At 42.3% G+C, this 19,741-nt stretch overlaps 1 protein-coding gene across 10 annotated transcripts in view; it reads right to left on the bottom strand.

Moving 5' to 3' along the window:
* Positions 1–19,741, bottom strand: part of ARL15 (ADP ribosylation factor like GTPase 15) — a 405,200-nt gene that overhangs the window by 344,683 nt on the left and 40,776 nt on the right. The gene's annotated exons all lie outside the window — the stretch shown is intronic.

The raw sequence follows: 19,741 nt of genomic DNA, 5'->3' as shown, positions 1-19,741 counted from the left end.
TCATCCATTCAACAAATTTTTCTCTAGTGCAAGGCAGATACCTTGCTAGGTAGACACTGCTTATACATGTTGAATACGACATGACCTTACAACCCAGAGACAGATATAAACAGGTAATTATCCAAAAATCCCTAGGGAGATGAAGAGACCACCTCCTTTAAACAAAGCTGGCCATTTTAACCTCTTTAATGTTTTCTGAATCCGCCCCCCTTGTCTCCATCCTTGCTCCCATTGCCAAATTCAGCTGAGTTTTCCTTCATCCATAGAGTTATCTAATTTAGATATGCACCATCTCTCACTTGGCAACTGTTTTCTCACTGGACTCCTGGCTCCCAGGCCCTTCCCATTCCTGTCATTCTATATACTCTTGTATACTATGGCCTTAAGAAGGATCCTAAAATATCAGGCTCCCCATGGAATATAGCCTAACGTTCAAATTCTCTTGCCTCAATCCTTGGATTCAGAGAGACTACAAAGTCCTTTGTGTAGGACAGCCAGCTGAGGACCTAAAAAGAGCTATCAGGCACCATTTGAATAACTGGCAACCATCTTCACGAAAGATATTTAGAAGACATGGAAAAAATTAAGTTTTGCAGGTATTGGAGATAATCATGCAAATTGGTGGGCATATTTTGGGCATTCCTGCTTTTTCAGCTCACCCTGTGCATCCTCCCAATCACGATTCCACCCAAGAGCCTTCCAGCCCAGCTCTCTTCTTGGGTAATATCTTCGTGGACCACTCTAGCTGGAACATCTCACCCTTCTCTAAATAACCACAGCACTTACCCCTAATTCTCACTTGGCAACCACCTTTTCTATTTAAACTCGGATAACTTCCCTTGGCTATGTTCATTTTGTCCAACAAGGTTACATACAAGGTTTTTGGAATCAGGGAGGTCTTAAGTACCTTCGGGCCTCTTTACTACCAAGCCTAGCTTAGTGCCTTGGAGATAGAATATGTCTGATACGAGCTAGTCAATAGCTGAAAACCAATAGTGTTCAGATAAACACTAAAACAATCACCTATATTCTCAGATTACCCACATCATCCTAAAAAAACCATCTGCCTTAAATTAGTCCTATCATCTATTAGTCAAACTCTGGCCCTTCCGGATGGAAGTTAGGAAAAATCTGTCTGAAAAAGGAGAGGAGAGTCATGAAAGAGTATTAGTCTTATAAATGTACTCAAGCAACTTACACGTGGTTTAGATAGAACCAAAAGACGGAAGCACTTAGACATGTTTTCTCTGTTGTTTAAACCATGCATTTTCAATGGGAAAATTGTTTCCTTGCAAAGAAAAAAAGGCCTTGTTGTGTATAGAGCAGATATGCATACAATGCAAAAACACAGACGGTATATGTGTGTTGTTAAAATGCCATTGGGAGGGGAGGGTAATGAAAAAAAAGTTTCAAAAGGCTTTTGAGAAAGGGGATGCATAATGAAGTTTGAGAAATGCTGTTTTAAACCAAATGGTCTGCTCTCCTAAGTTTGTTAAAGTTCTATGGCTCCTTATCTGCATTCAAAGACCATTAAAATGAAAATTGTGTTCTCATGTTCTCAAAAACTTTATTTTGGATTTTACATTTTGGAAAATAAATGATTATTTTTTCCCCTGCTAAAAGGGAGGGTACCATTGGACAGACATTAAAGTGAAGTGTTTCCCATCCACAGTGACCTAGAAATCTAAAAATTAAAAGGTTTTGTTTTAAAAGAGGAAATGACTTTTTAAAATATATTATAAAATATGTGTGAGAAAGTAGGTAGCACTGATTTAAGACTGAGTAGTTATTTATATCTGTTTCCTGTTTAGCCTTTTGACAAAGTTCAGTCCTGTATTTTATAGTCAGCTCTGGATAAGATTTCCCAGAATAACCTTGATGTGGGGTCTGCTGGTAGGGAGGACCCCAGAACTACATCCTGCAATTCACACCCTATGAACATAGTCTGCTAAACTCAACAACTTCAAACCAGAAAACAAAACGTCACTGTCCCATTTCCTCTGCCAAACCCTATTTTGAAACTCCCAAACACAAAGAAGGGGAGGAAAGAAAAAAAAAAAAAAAAGCCAACGCTGAATGTTTAGAAACACAAGCAGGTTATGAGAAACATTAGTCCCTTCCTTCTTTTTAAAAAAATTAAGCCATAAATTCCTCTGCACAATCAGAAAAATGTGGACTATGTGAGATTATGAGAGAAAGGCCACGTCTGTAACCTTTTTGATGTAGAGAGAACATCTTCGCCCAGTATCAATATACTATTCAGTGGGCTCGTGTTTGTCAGGTTGGGCAGTTATGCAAATTAAGAGCTCAAATCAGAGGCAAACATAAATCAAGTAAAATAAAAGAAAAACCTAACAATAGCAGAAGAACTGCTGTAAATGGAGCACACTGGTTGATAGATGTGGCGGAGAAAAGATAAAGATGATGGGGCTTACAAGGTGGGGCCAAGATTCCTGGACCTGTGGACCTGTGAAGCACTGGGGTACACTGGTCAAATAAGATGGGGACAGAGCGTTGATGGTGAGGAACAAATTTTTACCCCATGGCTGTGCCATCAAAAATGGAGAGTCACCGGTAACCCTCCCAGAAAGGATCATTTATGACCCATCTCTATATTGCCAACCCCAGCAGCCTGAAATTTTTCACCCTTTATCTTATCTTCCCCGTTTCCACACTGAAGCGACTCCTTGTTTCTTAAAACAAATCTCCATTTCTTCCAAACCATTATTATGTGCAATCTCTTATTTCACTGGTCAGTCCTTTCCCATCTTCACGATCCTCGATTGTTACTGGTCCTAAAGGTTCCACTTAGTCTCTGCTCACCTACAAACTCCCTCCAGTGAACTCACCTGCTTCCTACGTTTAACCAAGACCTTATGAGTGGTCACTCCCCTCATCTCTTGCTCTAGCCCTGACCTCTCCCTCCAAGCCTCAGACTCTCACTGCAAACTGTTCCCTGTACACACATCTATGTTGACATCCCACAGATACTCCAAAACCAACATGGCCAGAACCAACCTTCCCCAAACACATTCCTCTTTGTGCATTCCACATGTAAGTTCATGGCACACACCACCATCTGTCACCGAGCCAGAATCAGGGAATCCTGCTTAACATTCTCATCTCAGCACACTTGACATCATTTTTACCTCTTAAATTATTTCTGGACTCCATCCATCCAATCCCTACTACCAGTGTCCTCCCTGTCTCATACCCACACTGCAGAAAGTACCCCCTAGGGGTTTCCCTGACTCGAAGCTTAGCCCTACCCTAAAATCCAACCCCCAAACAGTAACCTACTGATCTGAGTAAATGCCAAGTGACTGAATGGTTTCACATCCCTCAAGACCTTTCAGTAGCTCCCAAGTAATAACATTAGCTCCACAGACATAGGGCCTATTGTCAGGGACGGATCGAAATACTAGGACTAACTGTGAGGTAGAAGTCATCGTCCCCATTGCATCAACGAAAGAACCATGGCACAGAAAAGGCACTTTGAAAGAAAGGAACTTGGAAAGAAGCCGAGAATTGATGCTAGAAGGTTTAATTTCGGAATCGGTGTTCTTGGCCACAGCATCTGTCCTCGTCTACATGTTGTATACAGTCTTCCAGGCCTGGCTTCTCCCTGAGGCCTTCTCGGGCTACTTCCTGCATGTACTTCATCCTGAGTAACAGCAAATTGCTTGTAGTTGCCTCCACACAACAGACTGTGTGTGCCTTTGCTGGTGATGTTCCTCTGGGAAGTGAGCTTTCTAGTGGTCTTCAGCAGGCTAACTGTGAATACATTTTCATACCTCTGTTCCAATAGCAGCCTCTCCAGGAAGCCTGTCCTGGACTTCAGGCCTCAGTGCCCGGCTCCTTCTCTACCGGCACCCCCACCAGGGCAAATAGTATCTGTCTCTATCTTAGCATGTATTACATTATCTTGAAATTATGTATCTTTGCTCACAGTAATCACCTCATCCAACCCAGAATCCAGCATAGTTCCTGACATGCAGGTGTACTAAAAACCTGTTAGAACTCTAACAACCACAATGCAATGAAACTAGAGAGATGAACAGGTAGAAGATTTGTCTTGAAAGTAAATACCCAGTTGCCTCTGATTTCAGCACTTCACATTTTGCCAGTCTACTACTCCAACATTTCCTGACAAACATGCACACCTCATTTCTCAAAAGTTTTACTTGCTCATTTGAAAATCCTACAGATGATGTCCTACCGGTAACCAACAGCTTCCCATTACCAGTGTTCAAGCAATGTCCATTGGTAACAAATCTAAGAGGGCATGCCCACCCGCCTTGGGACAATCCACATCACCGACATGCTTGCCAGAAACACACAAGTCATGAAAACTTACAGCGCTCTAGTATAAACATCACAGACTCTCAGCACTGATGGAGCCCACAGAGATCACCCAGGTCATGGTCTCTTTACTCCACAGGTACCAAACTGCAGCCCAACGAAGTGGTCCTGGATCCACATAACTTGCTAGACCCAAAGTCCAGGTCAAAATCTTCCCTCCTTGACACTCAGTCCAGACAGATTCTAGTTGGCGGATTATCTCTCAGGACATTCTGAACTATTAAAACTATCATACTCCAACGAGAGCTCTCCCAGGTCAAGAAAAAACGGCCAAGCTACAACTAGTTTTTCTTTTCTTAGATCTCACAGGCAATGTGAAAACGTAAATTTTAAAAATTAAAAATTTTTGATTTTGAAGTGTTTCCATCCTGAGACAAAATATGAACCCTAATTCCAGGAAATAGCTGGTGGAAACCTGGAGTAGGAGGAAAAAGGAGCTACTCAAGAAACCTTAAGCACTGGGTCTAATTGCCAGAACACTTCCAATCCTCCCTTTTTAAGAAAAAAAAAAAGACAATTTCTAGCTTAATCTCACATTCATGTTTTAGATTTCGAAGACATTAAGATTATTGACTCTGCTTCAAGAAAGAGTTAAATGTGTCATTTCAAAAACATTGAAACTGTTAGAAAACATCAAAAAAAAAAAAAAAGGCTACCAATTCTACCTATAAATCAACTCCTATAATTACTCCCATTTCTTATAGCTTCTTGAAGTCAAATTCTTAGTACATCTTTTCTATTAATTGTTTACCAGATGCTCATTGACCCTGTTGAGTTTGCCAAGTGAAAGATCTGATAAAGTAGGGGTGGGGAGGAAGGGAGACAGGGCAGACACTGTATGAAGTATTTTACATGGACAGTATTACCTCTTCGAATCCTCAAAACAGCCCTGTGGAGGTAGGTGTTCTATTTTCTCCATTTTATAGATGAGGAAACAGACAGATTAAATAATTTGTCTCCTCTATTGCTACCTGGCTTTGCAGGTTTCTTATTAGTAGAGAAGGTCTCCTATGACTCCCACACCTCATGCATTCCTTTCCTCACTGCTTCATAAGTATCCAAGACTTATTGCAAACTGATACTCTTGCATTTAGTTATTTACTGACTGTGGGTTTCTCCCAATACCACGTAACCTCTGTAACCTCTGTGAAGCCAGGGACTTCTGGTAACTCATTAGGAAAGGGTCTGACACATACTAGGTACTCTATAAATGTCTGTTGAACTCCTGGAAGGCAATTAGTTTATCATGCTCATCTCTAAATCCTTAGTGCCTGGTACTCATTAGGTACATGTTAAATTCAACGAGCACTGAAAGGAAACAAGTCATGGGAATGGATGAATTCATATCTCAAGACATAAGGAAAAAAGACCAAGCATGGAACACTGAGGAATTAGTTATATTTAAAGTATTAGAAAAGAAGCCACGCCCCCCCCAAAAGCAATCAACTGTGTGAAAAGTTGGCAGAGGAGGTGGGGGCTGAAAACAGTGAATATATGCAAGATTAGTTGAATTGGGGTGGTAAAGCCATGATCTAGTTGCACTTGGTGAAAGGAGAAACAAGAGAACTCCCAAGGGACTGTTCATTTAGGAAATCTTGTCAGTAAAAGACAGTGACTTGAATAGGCAATAGCAGGGAAACCAAATTGGCAGGGTTGGGGGGGGAGGGGTTAGAATAGGAGACACTAGAGTCCACGGAAGAAGAAAGACCCAAGAAGATGTACAAGTAAAAGGTAATGGTAAAAAGTTCAAGGGAGAACCAGAAGAGCACAGTTGGCCAATCAGCCTTGGAAGGGAACAGTAAAAAGACAGATCAGAAGTACAGAGACACTTTTGGAAGAGAGGAAACATGGCGGAGTTCCTATCTCTAGTTTCTCAGTGAAGGAGTTAGTAAGGCGACTTCCTGAGCGTAAAGAAGGAAGGCATGTGGTTGGAGCTCACAGATAAGAAAAGATCTTTAACTGTTGTTGGGGACAAGTAAGAGAGCCCTAGTCTAAGGAGTAAAGAGAATTGCCAAGGAGCAACAGAGGCCCCTGGAGAGCTTGCAAATGAATGTGTACGAAAGCCCGCCAAAGGCACTGTAGAGGTTTCTGGCAGTATGCCAGGAGAAACGGGGTTGCAGTGGCAGGGACTAAGGACTGGATCTCTGGGGGACACACTCGATGGCCATAGACCGGGTACAAGCTGATCAGGGTAGAAAAAGGTATGTGGATGGGGCTGATAAAATTGGACAACAGGGAAGAGACCAGATATTCCAAATCATCAAAAGGAGGAGGAACAATTTGATGGAGAGAAGTGAATCTTGATTTTGCTGCCTCTGAATTGAAAAGATCAAAGTCCAAGAACTTCTGAGGAGGAGACACGAAGGTCACTTAGAAGAGGGACTACAACCCTGGGGGTCTTGAGGAGAGAACTACAGTGTAAAGAGGGCAAGTGTAAGGACATGGGTAGTAGGGAAGGACCCCAAGAGATCTCAAACTGCTGGCTACTGTGATGGAAGGACCACTGGAGACAAAATAGAGTCCAGAGGTACTGGAGAGAGTGCCATGTTGGCTGTGGAGAGCTCTAGAATTACAAATGGACACAGAAAAGGTCATTGGGGCCACCACTTTAGTCCAGCTGAAACGGTTCACTCTGAAATTATACAACCCACGATCTACCTCTCAACAGTGACAAAGTTCGTTTTATATACTTAGTCATCTAACTTCAGACAGACTTTCAATCAAATGCTTTATTAAATTAAATCACTTTTTTCCCCAAATTAAGCATGGCTCGTAAAAGTTAAAATAAACCTAACACTGCCAATTTTCACAGAGGCCTAGGAAGTGATTCATTTAAAACCCCTTCCCAATTCAGGCAAGAAGAGAAGAAAAGCAAACAATGAGGTAGGATTTAATTACGGCCTCACACTTTTTATGATAAAACGCATACTTCAGAAGTTCCAAGGTGGCCAAAAAAACTCCAGCATGTTCTGAACTGAAGCAAAGAAGATAAACATCTATACGTTTCTGGCAGACATCTAAGTATTTTGATTTAATTATCTCATTCTTTGCTAAGGATGCTTTCCCACATGCATAAACTAAGGAAAGCCAGACTTTTTAAAAATGAATATTAATGCTGGTCAACACCGAGAAGTCTGATGTGATGTTTTCCCTGTAGCGCTCAGGGGTGGCAAAACCAAACCGAGACCTCTGCTAAACTGTCAGATTTCCTATGGCACCCTCTCTGCACCCTTACTTAGGAGCCGTTCCTCAATACCTCAGACCTCTGTTAACCTGTGCTGCCCGAGCTCCTGCGACCTCTTATCTGCATGCTTACTTAGGAGCTTTTCCTAAATACTTCAGACCTACGGATTCAGAATCTCCAGGGACAGGACTCCAACAAGTAGATGTTTATCTTAAGTTCCTCAGGGCCCACCATGCTTTCCTATTTAAGAACATCTGTAGCATAAGGTAAACCCAGAGTGTCCCAATTAAGAGTGTAATTAACTGTAAAGCAATGGTCTTCTACTTTGTCTGCACATTGGAATCACAGAGGAGAACATTTAAAAACCCCAATGCCAGGGCACCTGGTGGCTCAGTCAGTTAAGGGTCCGATGTCGGCTCAGGTCACGATCTCACGGTTTCATGGGTTCAAGCCCCACACTGGGCTCTGTGCTAACACCACAGAGCCTGTTTGGGATTCTCTCTCCCTCCCTCCGTTTCTCTCTCTCTCTCAAAATGAGTCAACAAACTTCAAAAAGAAAAAAACAAAAACAATGCCACGACCATACCACAAATCTATTACATCAGAATCTCTGAGGATAAATCTAACAAGCAGCCTTTTTTTTTTTTAATGTTTATTTATTTCAGAGAAAGAGAGAGCACGCGAACACAAGCAGAGGAGGAAAAGAAACAGAGAGAGGGAGACACAGAATCTGAAGCAGGCTCCAGGCTCTGAGCTGTCAGCACAGAGCCTGATGCAGGGCTCAAATGAGATTGTGACCTGAGCCAAAGTTGGAACCTTAACCGAGTCACTCAGGCGTCCCTAACCACTAGCCTTTTTTAAAACTACCCATGCTGGGGCGCCTGGGTGGCGCAGTCGGTTAAGCGTCCAACTTCAGCCAGGTCACGATCTCGCGGTCCGTGAGTTCGAGCCCCGCGTCGGGCCCTGGGCTGATGGCTCAGAGCCTGGAGCCTGTTTCCGATTCTGTGTCTCCCTCTCTCTCTGCCCCTCCCCCGGAAAATTTTAAAACTACCCATGCTATCCCAAGAACCAATGTTGACAACCACCGAAGCAGAGGGTAACTTCTACATAGGTTTTTTTGTTTATTTTGGGGAGTGGGAGACCGAGAGAGAGAGAGAGAGAGAGAGAGAGAGAGAGAAGAAGGATACGAAGCAGCAGTCTCTGCTCTGAGAGCACAGCCCGACACGGGTCAAACTCACAAACCTCAAGATCATGACCTGAGTTGAAGTCGGACATTTGATCAACAGCCACCCAGGTGCTCCACAGGTAGGTTTTATTTAAGTGTACTCTAACGGCTTATAATTTGACGTATGCAAAAAGCTGGCCCATGCAACTATTTGATGAATAAATGAAAAACGGTAACTTATAATTCTCTGAATTTCTCCATACTGGGACAAAACAAACGCTACTCAACACTATCACCAAAACGCAGGCTAGTGCTGAGAAGCTATGGCCTTGGTGGTGCCACTGTCTGAGTCATCAGGCAGAGCTCAGAAACCAAACTCAGCAGGTGACAGCGTGTTCAACTCTGGAATGCTCAACAGTCAATAAAAGGGCCTCACCACTCTAAGCAAAAGATGCACTAATGTAGTAGTTAAGGGAAATCTTTACGGAAGAGACTGCCTCAGTAGGTCAGTTTTTGCAAAAACAAAAAACAAAAACACAACAAAAACAACCCGCTGCCCCCAAAAGACAGTTCATATATTCAAACCCTTTCAGTTGCAAAAGAGTATCAGGAAAAGTTCTAAAGTCCAGGTTTTTAGATGCTTATGCTGTTCCTTAGAAGGAATACATTTGCTGCCTAGAAGCCCGCCTATGTTTTTGCTACCTGAACTTGCTCACATTTCAGTAAGTTTTCAGTAAAGACAAATCCATATAACCAAGGACAAGCCTTCAGCAGCTTAGCCACTGAGAGGCTCTGTGTCATGGGAAAAGGGTCAATCAGGATTGGTCAAAACGACATGCCGGATCACGAAGCTGGTCTACACCACTCCTATAGGACACGAAGAGTGGTGCCCAAATAATCAGCATGTAATCAACACCAGCTGGGGAAACGAGGGGCTGATTAAAGTATCACCAAATGAAAATCCAAGCTCATTCAGCTCAATACAAGCAGGTGCTTTGCCAAGCCAGCGAGAAAACCAAAGTAGGTTCATTTTAAAGTTACGGTTAATTGAATAATTAAGGTAACAGTTCAGTTTGTTGAAAATGACATAAGTACTTGCATAAGGTTAAGCAACCAGAAAGATTATCAGTATTTTTCTAAGATAAAAGAACTTCCTAAATTTTGGCAATCTTTCAAGATCCGTAACAAGTGAGGAGACGGAGGCTGGAGTGATGGAACACAGTCAGAAAAACTGGGATTATCGCAAAATTTCTATTAAAAAAAAAGTCTCCTGTGGATTAAACTAACAATGGTCAAACTCTGTTCCCACGGAGCACTGATGTTCTATGTCTTGAATAGACGTTGTTCCACTACCCAAAACCAGATAATGAAGATCCTTTGCCAACTAACAGAGGGGGGAAGTTAACTAGATTGGTCTCCATTTCAAGATGTGCTCAGGTTTTAAGCTTGGGTACTTTCTATATAGTTCGTCTACATAAGCTTCTATTATATAAGGAATCTGATTTAACAATTATTTGAAGCTTAGGTTTTTCAACACTTTGGGGTGTCCCAGAAAGAATGTCCTAACTTCTGGGGACCCATCACCACTAGAGTTTGAGGACCAATTACAGCAGTAGTTGGAGGTCTCTTTTCTTTTACAGCTAATCTGAACACCTAAGTCATAAAGGACTTGGAGTAAAGGAACAGTTTCTTTTAGTTCAATGGTTCTAAATCCCACCCTCACGATGGTTTTGCATAAAGGATCCTTACAAAATATTTCTGATCCCCAGTTCCTAGCCTGGTGCTTGGCACAGAGTAGTGTAGGGGCCCAGGACAGGCCACCCCAAGATGTACCACAATGGCATGTTTAGTTTGAATTGAAGTTACTTAGGAAACGAATACAAGAACACTCAGACCACCCCCCCACCCCCATTCCCCTGAAAGCAGGAAACCAATCTCCCATATGAAAAACACCCTCCCTGTATCAAGAAGTAAAAAGATACCCTTATCACCAGAGATAGGGACTTTAGTCAAGAAAGCTCTAGAAACAAATCTTTTTTCCTAATTACCTCAGCCTAAATCCTGCTCCAAATACCTTACTAATTAAAGCTCCCAGACACCTGTTTTCTTCATTCTGTCAATTCCTCACAAATTTGTCTCTTTGTCTAAAATTTATAAAACTGTCTGCCTTGGTCATTTCTTTGGGTCTGTTTCATTCCTCGGCCTCCACACACAAATAAAACTTCAGTTTTTTTCTACTGTTGATGTGTCTGTCGGTTTAATTCCTAAACCAGCTAGAAGAACCCTGGGGAAAAGAAGGAAATTTCCCCCTCCCTTACAGTACAGTACAAAATGGTTTGTCCTGAAGACAGAGACACGTGAACCTGTGTGCCCTTCAGTTACTGGCTTTCTTGGCCTTGCTTTCCTTATCTGGAAAAGAGCAACAGGGCTGGTGGGGGACTGACCCAGCTTAACAAGGCTGTTGATACAAAATGTAATAGGAAGTTATTTGCAAATCACGTTAGCACAGGTTGCCTTTTGCATTTGAGCACATTGTGTTCTTTCTCCTATTTTGGACACCAGCAACTCTCAGTGGCTTTCCGGTCTTCCTAGCTCTTTGCTGGCTTTTCAAAATCCTCACCCCAGCCCTGTTGTGATCTGCGTGTATTTCTATCTCGTCTGTTTAGAGTCAAGGTCTGGAGAGAAAAAGCGAACTGTGACCTTGAGCAAGTAAAGGCCATGACCTTGTAACCTGGTTTTCCTGACTTGAATTCTTCAATTCTAGGAATTTACGTTCCCCGGAAAGGCCAGTTAGGAATATGGACACATATATAATTAGGTAATTCCCCAAACTAATCCAAATCGTATCTTATTCTTGCACTTACTCTTTGTTATAATGGCTGGAAGGGAAAGTGTTAATTAAACGAGGCCATTGGACTAAGGTGGCTGTAATGCCTTAGCAGCCTACATAAAAGCAAACCAAAACCTGAGCCTGAAATGCTTCAAGGTTAAGAAATCAAAACGCTAAGGTCAACCAATCATAAACCGCCAACCAGGCTTTCCCAAATAATGCACCTACTTAAGCTGCAGCCAGACCATTTCTGGCTTTGTTTCCTCTTCTCTTTAAAAATCTTTGGAGCTGCCTGATTCAAATTGATTTTTGCTCAGATAAACTCTCAAATTTTAATCTGCCTCAGCTTTTTTTTTTTTAAAGACATGTTTTATTTTTTTTAATGTTTATTTTTGAGAGAGAGAGAGAGAGAGAGAGAGAGAGAGAATGAGAATAAGCTAGGGAGGGGCTGAGAGAGAGGGAGACAGAATCTGAAGCAGGCTCCAAGCTCTGAGCTGTCACAGCACAGAACCTGACCTGGGGCTCGAACTCAAACTGTGAGATCATGACCTGAGCTGAAGTCAGACGCTTAATCAACTGAGCCACCCAGGTGCCCTGTCAGCTTATCTTTTAATAGACATTAAAAAAAGAATGTGACAGAGGAGAAAGAGTTTAGAACACACAAATCACCCTATAAACATGGAAAAAATTCAACTGACTGGTAAAAAATGCAAAGTAAAAATCGATACTTTGAAGCTATACAAAATTAACACGACCCTATTTTAAGTGGTAAAGGTTTCATTTTGCTTTATATCCAGATTTGAGAGGAGGTGTACAAGAGGGTAGTGGTCACACTCACACTTAGCTGGTGTAAGTGCAAAGTACGCTTCTGACAGGACACTAGTAATACATATTAGGGAAGAAAAAAAGAAACTTAAAAAGGTCCATACTTTTGACTCCATTTCACACCTGGGAACTGATATTAAAGAAATAATCATACATGTTTATATTAGAAATGAATTAATACCTACCCTGCCCACACCCCCACTAGGGCAATCCCACCCCAAAACCCAGGGCAGCAGACTGATCCTGAGGCAACACTTCACCCAAGAGGGACACCCAACTTGTGACTTGTACTGGAAAGATCAACTAGGCCAAATCCCTTTGTCAGGAATTCCTTTTTGGATAATAAATCATGCTTGCGGCCTTTGGGTCTAAGGGGCCACGGGTCAGGGCCACATGGAACCAAGTTCAACATAAATAAGCACTTAAGTTGTTGGATTCATTTCTATCATCGTGTGTCATTTCCAAAATTAAAACAATATTTTTGGTAAGATATAACCCACGTATCTGGTTGCCTGTCAGAGACGAGGCTACTGGTTTCCTGTTGGGAAAAACCTGCCTCCTTTCTAAGCCCACACAAAGAAAGCACCCCCAGTAAAACCCAGATAGGTACTTGTTTTCTAACCACAATTGTTGGTTTCTTCTCTCTTGTTGGTTTCTTTTCAGAGCCGTATATAAACACGGGAGTATTGACTTACATTATTTGCTGCCATAACAATAACACCTTGTATTTGCAAAACACACTTAAGTGGAGGTAGGGGAACTGTCTGTAGACACCAGCTAAGGCAGCCAGACCATCAGAACCACAGGCTGCTGGTGCTTAAAGCCCTTCAGAAATCAACCCATCCTCCTACATAGATGGATACTCACAGAGGACATCGGGTTTTTATTTTATTCATGTATTATTTCTAGCTAGCCCCCTTAAAAAAAAAAAAAACAGAAAAGGATCTGAAGGAGGGGACAACTGAAGAGAAAATTGTGGTGTTGAGAAAGAAACAGTTACCAATCCTTGAAGGGCTACTCTCGGAGTATCTATCTGCCTTCTCTTGCAAGTTCTGGATCCTAAGCTGATCCTAAATCAAATATAATTCCCACACTGTCCCTAAAACAGCTCCAGAACACACAAACTCCCCAAGGCACCTGAACTCGATCTTGAGCCCAAGTCCCCAAGGTAGCTTAAGATGATGTGGAGCGAAGGGAAAGGCACCCAGATCAGAAGTGGAATGGAGGGAGAGGGGCCCGGGATGCAAAGCTCAGGTTCTCCCCCAAGAGTCCGTGTGAAGCCGGAGCTAAGAAACATCAGGACTGCAGGCCCACAGTACCACCTCGAGCCCCGGGAGCCAAGGAAAGGTCTCGGGAGAGGGAGGCACCCCAGCAGAACAGGAAAGCCAAGAGTTGTCATGGACTCCATAAGGCAAATACACCTTTGAGACATGAACAACCAGAGACCAGTCCAAAGGAGAGCAGCAAGACTGTATTCAGTCCAGGTAGCAACTTCAACTCTCATTGTCCAGCAGAAACACACTCCTCCACTCCCAGCAAGCTCTGCTCTCAGCTCGGAGTTCGGGGCACAGTGGTCTGTGAGTGTGTGATGATCACAGAGAGCGCCTAACAGCACACTGGGATCACTCAGAGCCGACCCGGCACTCGTCTGGCGTGACCCATGGGGCACTCACCACCCCCCTCGCTGCCCTCACCACAACCCCCCAACCCCCCGCACACCCAAGGGGCTGGTTGCGGTCAAACAGTTCTATCATGAATTTGTGAGTATTCATGCCAGGGGCACAGACATGAGTAAAATGAAAAACAACAGATAACCCCAAATCATTTCTTTGCAGGACTAAGAAGGATTCTGCAGCAACTATTTCTGTTAACTTACTTATCCCCACACATCTCCTTCCCAATACTGAAACTAATTGAAATTCTCCAAAAATGGATTGAAAAAGAAACGGGTTAGAGGTGACCAGGAAAAAGAAAAGACCCCAGGATCTGAGCAGGCTTTTATGCCCCTAGGACGTCATCATCTACAGACAAGGCAGTCAAAAATCAACTGCATCAGGGGCGCCCGGATGGCTCAGTCGGTTAAGAGTCTGACTTTTGATTTCAGCTCAGGTCATGATCTCACAGTTCGTGGGGTCGAGCCCCACGTCAGGCTCTGTGCTGACAGCGTGGAGCCTGCTTGGGGTTCTCTCTCTCTCTCCCTCTGCCCCTCCCCTGTGCAAAAACACATTCTCTCAAGATAAATAAACTTTTAAAAAAGTCAACTATTAGCTCACAGGTTGTTACACTGCTGTGAAGGTAAAGGACTACAATAACCTTTCTGTAACCCAGAGAAAAGACAAACATAATAGGATGATGAAGTAATCTGCTTTCAGACAGACTGGACAATCAGTAGTATACAACACAATATGCTCTTTTAACATTAACCACAACATAATTGTAACACTTAAGGGTTAGCAAAATGCTTTCTTACTCCTGGCCAGCAACCTGCTTGTAATGCAGATATCAAACATTAACCAAAGAAAAGGATATTTACCCAGAAAACCCTTAGAATTTCCACCCCTTTTACCGGTACAGCTCGACTGGGTTAATACAGACACACAAAAACATAAAAGTGCTAGAATTCATTCTACGGTCTGAAAGCATTTCCCCAAAGGAACCTAAATTTGTTAGCTTTCAGGTAAGGCCCACACGCCTGTTCAAGACCAAGAGTGGAGGAAAGGGTGAGCGTGTTCCCTCAGCCATCCTGCTGGGAGATCCATACTGTGGCGATCTTTAGTACTGCCACTTTGGAATGTGAAACCCGCCTTCTGCACACTTTTTCCTACATTCTTCTAACTCCTGCCCAGAGCTGTCTCGAGTGAAAATACCAACCACATTTCAGGGCACCTGGGTGGCTTAGTTGGTTAAGCATCCAACGCTTGGTTTTGGCTCAGGTAATGATCTCACCACTCATGAGTCGTAGCCCGGCTTCAGGCTCTCTGCTGTTAGCACAGAGCCTACTGCAGATCCTCTGTCTCCCTCTCTCTGCCCCTCCCCTGCTCACACACACACACACACATACACACACACACTCTCTCTCTCCCTCTCTCTCTCAAAATAACTTAAAAAAAAAAATACAAACCACATTTCTCTGTACAAGGAGAAAGGAAGAAGGGCAACCCCAATTCCCATGGTACCATCTTTATCTAGTGCTTCATTGTCAGAACTACCCAGATACCAAGCCACCACTCCCTAGTTTGTTGACCTTGCAGATTCATTACATGAATTCCACAACTCCAAATGGTTTTCCTCAGAAATGCCTAGAGCCACTATCTGCTGTCTGCTGCTTCTGAGTCTGGTCTCTCACCTTTAATACCCTAAGAACTAATTAAGTACAAGCACTAGAGGTCCCACTCCTATTAACCCAACTCAAAGACCACAATGCTCCAAGCGGACCTAACACCAAGAAAACACAGGGCTCTGGTTAAGCTGATTTACTACTTAATCAAAATCCTCCTGATTTCAAACCCTTATTTGAGAACATTCTTTACAAAAGGCACAGCATATTTTTTCCTATCTTACATGGGCAAGATCATCTCAACAGGATGAAACTCAGGTTGTTGCCAACTGAGATCCCGACAAAGACCGCGTCATCCTTCTTGACAGAATCAGAGCTAGAAGAAACTTTCAAATGCCATCGTCCAAACCCTCTTATAGAAGAGGATACCAAGGTTAAGAGAGGTAAGGAAATGTGCCCAAAGTCACACAATCATGACTTTTCACCGTAGTCCCAACCTGAGTCAATTAATGACACCACCAATGCCCCCAAACCACTCAAGCTCAGAACTTAGAATGCAGCCTGGTTAATGAGTAAGTCCCCTGCTTCTCTGGACAGGCCTTAGCAGTATGAGCCAAACAAGTTTCCTCTGCTTCTGATCTTATCTCCTAGAGATGAAGAGTCCACAAGAAGCAATCCCTGCTCTCAATCGCAAGAGAGAGGGGCTGCAGGTGGGGAACAGCGTTTCCCAGGTCACAAGGTAACTCCAACATGACTCCTTACAGGCCTGACAGGAGCGAGCCACAGTCTAACTGGGTCATTAACATCACAGCACTGCCAGCCACATCCATCCTGTGGGAGACTGCCTGGGCCACATATCCTACGGGAGAGAACACTTTCTTCCTTGCCAACCACACCCATTAATAGACCTCATTTTTAACCTTTGGTGTTTATGGTTCACAATTCAGTTGAACCATATGAATTAACAAGGTAGATCTCTGATAAGATGTCTCACCATGCTCAAACTTATCAAGCTAACTCAGAAAGGCCTTCTAGAATCATCTATAGACCCCTTCATGACAGGCATTTTCCAAACTGAACTGGACATACACGGAGTATAAATATGTTGGCAGTGAAATAGGCAATAAACCCAGAGAACTTCAGAAGCCTGAGTTTTATTATATTTTTAATCATACAGCACATGCACTGTAAACACCCTTGGAGGATATCTAGTCTAATTCTCTTTTATAGAGCAGAAAGCGGAGTTTCAGGACAGGCAGGTAGATTAGTCCATACTTCTTGGTCACACAGGTTACACAGCTGAATCAAGCTCTCTCACAGACACACCTCACCCACACCCACACAACACCCACCACTTCTTCTGAAGGGAGCTGGGGCGGGTCTCATTGGCTCTTACCCTCTAGGAATGAACAAGTAAAAATTCCAGGAAGACTCTAGTAAACTAGAGTTTTACATTCGTCGGTGTCAGAGGATAATCTACGTTTAAATTGATAGTTTAATCATATTTAATGCTTTATGTTAATCTAGGATAATACAGATTTTCAACACAAGGCCTTTCCCCCAAATCATTAAGTTAATAGAATAGGTACTTTGAGATGAACACGTCTATGCATGTTAAGGGCCCTTTCTCCTCAGGATCTGATATTTCCATCTGTCACTTAAGAAATCTATTTTCCCAACAAACCTTTCTGTACATAAAACGTCCATCTCCCACACAAAATCCCAAATTCAAATGGATATTCCCGCCTCTCTTCAACAACCTTTTTTCCCAAGATTCAAGCCACACGTAAGCTTCTAGTTTCAATGCCGCTTTCCAACCAAGATTTAGACGGGAACAGCAGAACCGCGGGCAATTCCAGCGAGAATTTCATTCAAACTCATTTTCAGAAGAGAACAAGGCCCAGATTATATTATCTTGCCCACTATCAATCCACTATATGGCAGGGCCTCAATCAGAACCTGCCTTGGCGATCCACAAATCTGCCTACCTTTATGGGATTTTTAGACAATCAGAACTGTTGAAAAACTCCTCTTCCAAAAAAAAAAAAAAAAAAAAAATCAAACTCCAGTTATCTATTTTCCTTCCTTCATTAACTAATTAATATTCCTATTTCATATCATATATCTAGAGTTTGCAGTCATGGGAAGAAACAAAACCCAACGGACAACTTTTTCCCAGTCTCTAACAAAATAATGGTAAAGTATCCTGATCTTTCTTTCCTGCCAAGCAGAGCTGAGAGCCTCTTCTTGTATCTTCACGTTATCATTAAAATGAACATTTTTCCCACTTCTAAATCTGTTAAAAGCTTTCTCTAATTCCTACGTTAGCTTACCTTCCCACCCCCATGCACACAAGTTTAGTTTGTGTTCTCTTCAAATTAAAAGTTGAGACAGAAAACTGGATGACGAAATTCAGTGAAATGAACAGGCACTTAAATTCCTTTTGCTAGGGGCGCCTGGGTGGCGCAGTCGGTTAAGCGTCCGACTTCAGCCAGGTCACGATCTCGCAGTCTGTGAGTTCGAGCCCCGCGTCGGGCTCTGGGCTGATGGCTCAGAGCCTGGAGCCTGTTTCCCATTCTGTGTCTCCCTCTCTCTCTGCCCCTCCCCCGTTCATGCTCTGTCTCTCTCTGTCCCAAAAATAAATAAACGTTGAAAAAAAAAAAAATTCCTTTTGCTAGCCACTGGCACATTAAGTAACATTTGGGCATTAAGGGGGCCACCGGGCAGTAAAACTTCTGGCTTATCTTCTCATCCAGGTTGAGATCATGTGGATGGAATGGGAAGGCAGGATAACAATATAGCAAGTTTTCCAGTTGCCGCTTACTATTGTTGGGGAAATGTTAAGGCAGAGATTACAGGGTCAATGGCACAGCACTAAAAAAAAAAAAAAAAAAAAAAAAAAAAATCATAGGCTGCAGTGAATTTTGCATTTTTAAAAATACAATTAGAAAAAATTAATTGTTTTAACAGTTTTGTGATAACCCAACTATAATCGTTTGTATTTTGAACCTGTACCAGATAAAGGTAAAGAATGGCAGTTCAAATGTCCCAGTTAACCCATCACTGTCACTGTTAACAAAAAACAATAGTAACATATAATAAAGCAAAAAAATTTTTTGAAGATTTTTCTACCCCCACAGCACAGATAGCAAAAAGGAATCACAATTGTAAGAGATAAGCACTAAAAGGGAAAAGGTGGCATTTTAGTCATGGAGTATAATAAGGAAAATGCATGTACATATGCTTCCTAGCCCATTGTCCAGAACCCTACAGCCCCATGGAGAAAGGAAACAGGAAACTGAAGGAAGGCACCTAATGAACCAATGGGGCCAAAGAGTAAAACAGCAATCCTATTTGGAAGACTTCCAAAATTATATCCATCCATCTGACACATTACTGAATGCTTACTTTGGGTCAGGCAGTGTTCTGAGCAACAGGGGTAGTGCAATGAACCAGAGACAGAGCCCCCTTACCTTACAAATGTCTAATTCTAACACTGCTTTTAGACTCTAACAATGTATTTCCAACATGGCACCTCCAAAAACACCTAATGCCATGCTGTTCTTTGCTTCTCAAACTATTCCTTCTGCGTGTTCCCAATCACAGAAAAGGCACACTATCCACTCGTTTCTCATGGCCACTAACTTTCAAGTCATGTTCAAACTCCAACTTGTAAATACCCACATTTATGAATACAACGGTTGATCTCTTACATGAATAAAAAGCTCTCAATACCATAGAGATTTGAAAAACTTAAAGAACAAGCTCCTCTTCAGCCTTCCATAATTTTTATTCTTTTCTTAAATCCATCTTTTCCATATTCCCAAAAGAATTTTTTTTGTATTTTTATGCTTGAAAACCTCTTACTACTCAACCATGCTTCCCTGCAAATGAATTGTGTATACATTTCACATGTTAATTTCCTGTGCCTGCAAGTTTTGAATGTTTAAAAAAAAAAAAGGGTCTTCTGGATTGAGTTATAAAATTATTGCTGGTCTACAATTGGCCAAAACAAATATGTAATAAAGGCTGCTAAGTCCATTTTATTTATTTTTTAATTCTTTTTAATGTTTACTTTTGAGAGAGAGGGTTAACAGA

Source organism: Felis catus, chromosome A1, assembly GCF_018350175.1.
Source record: "Felis catus isolate Fca126 chromosome A1, F.catus_Fca126_mat1.0, whole genome shotgun sequence".
NCBI lineage: Eukaryota > Metazoa > Chordata > Mammalia > Carnivora > Felidae > Felis > Felis catus.
This window is presented reverse-complemented; position numbering and strand designations above follow the sequence as displayed.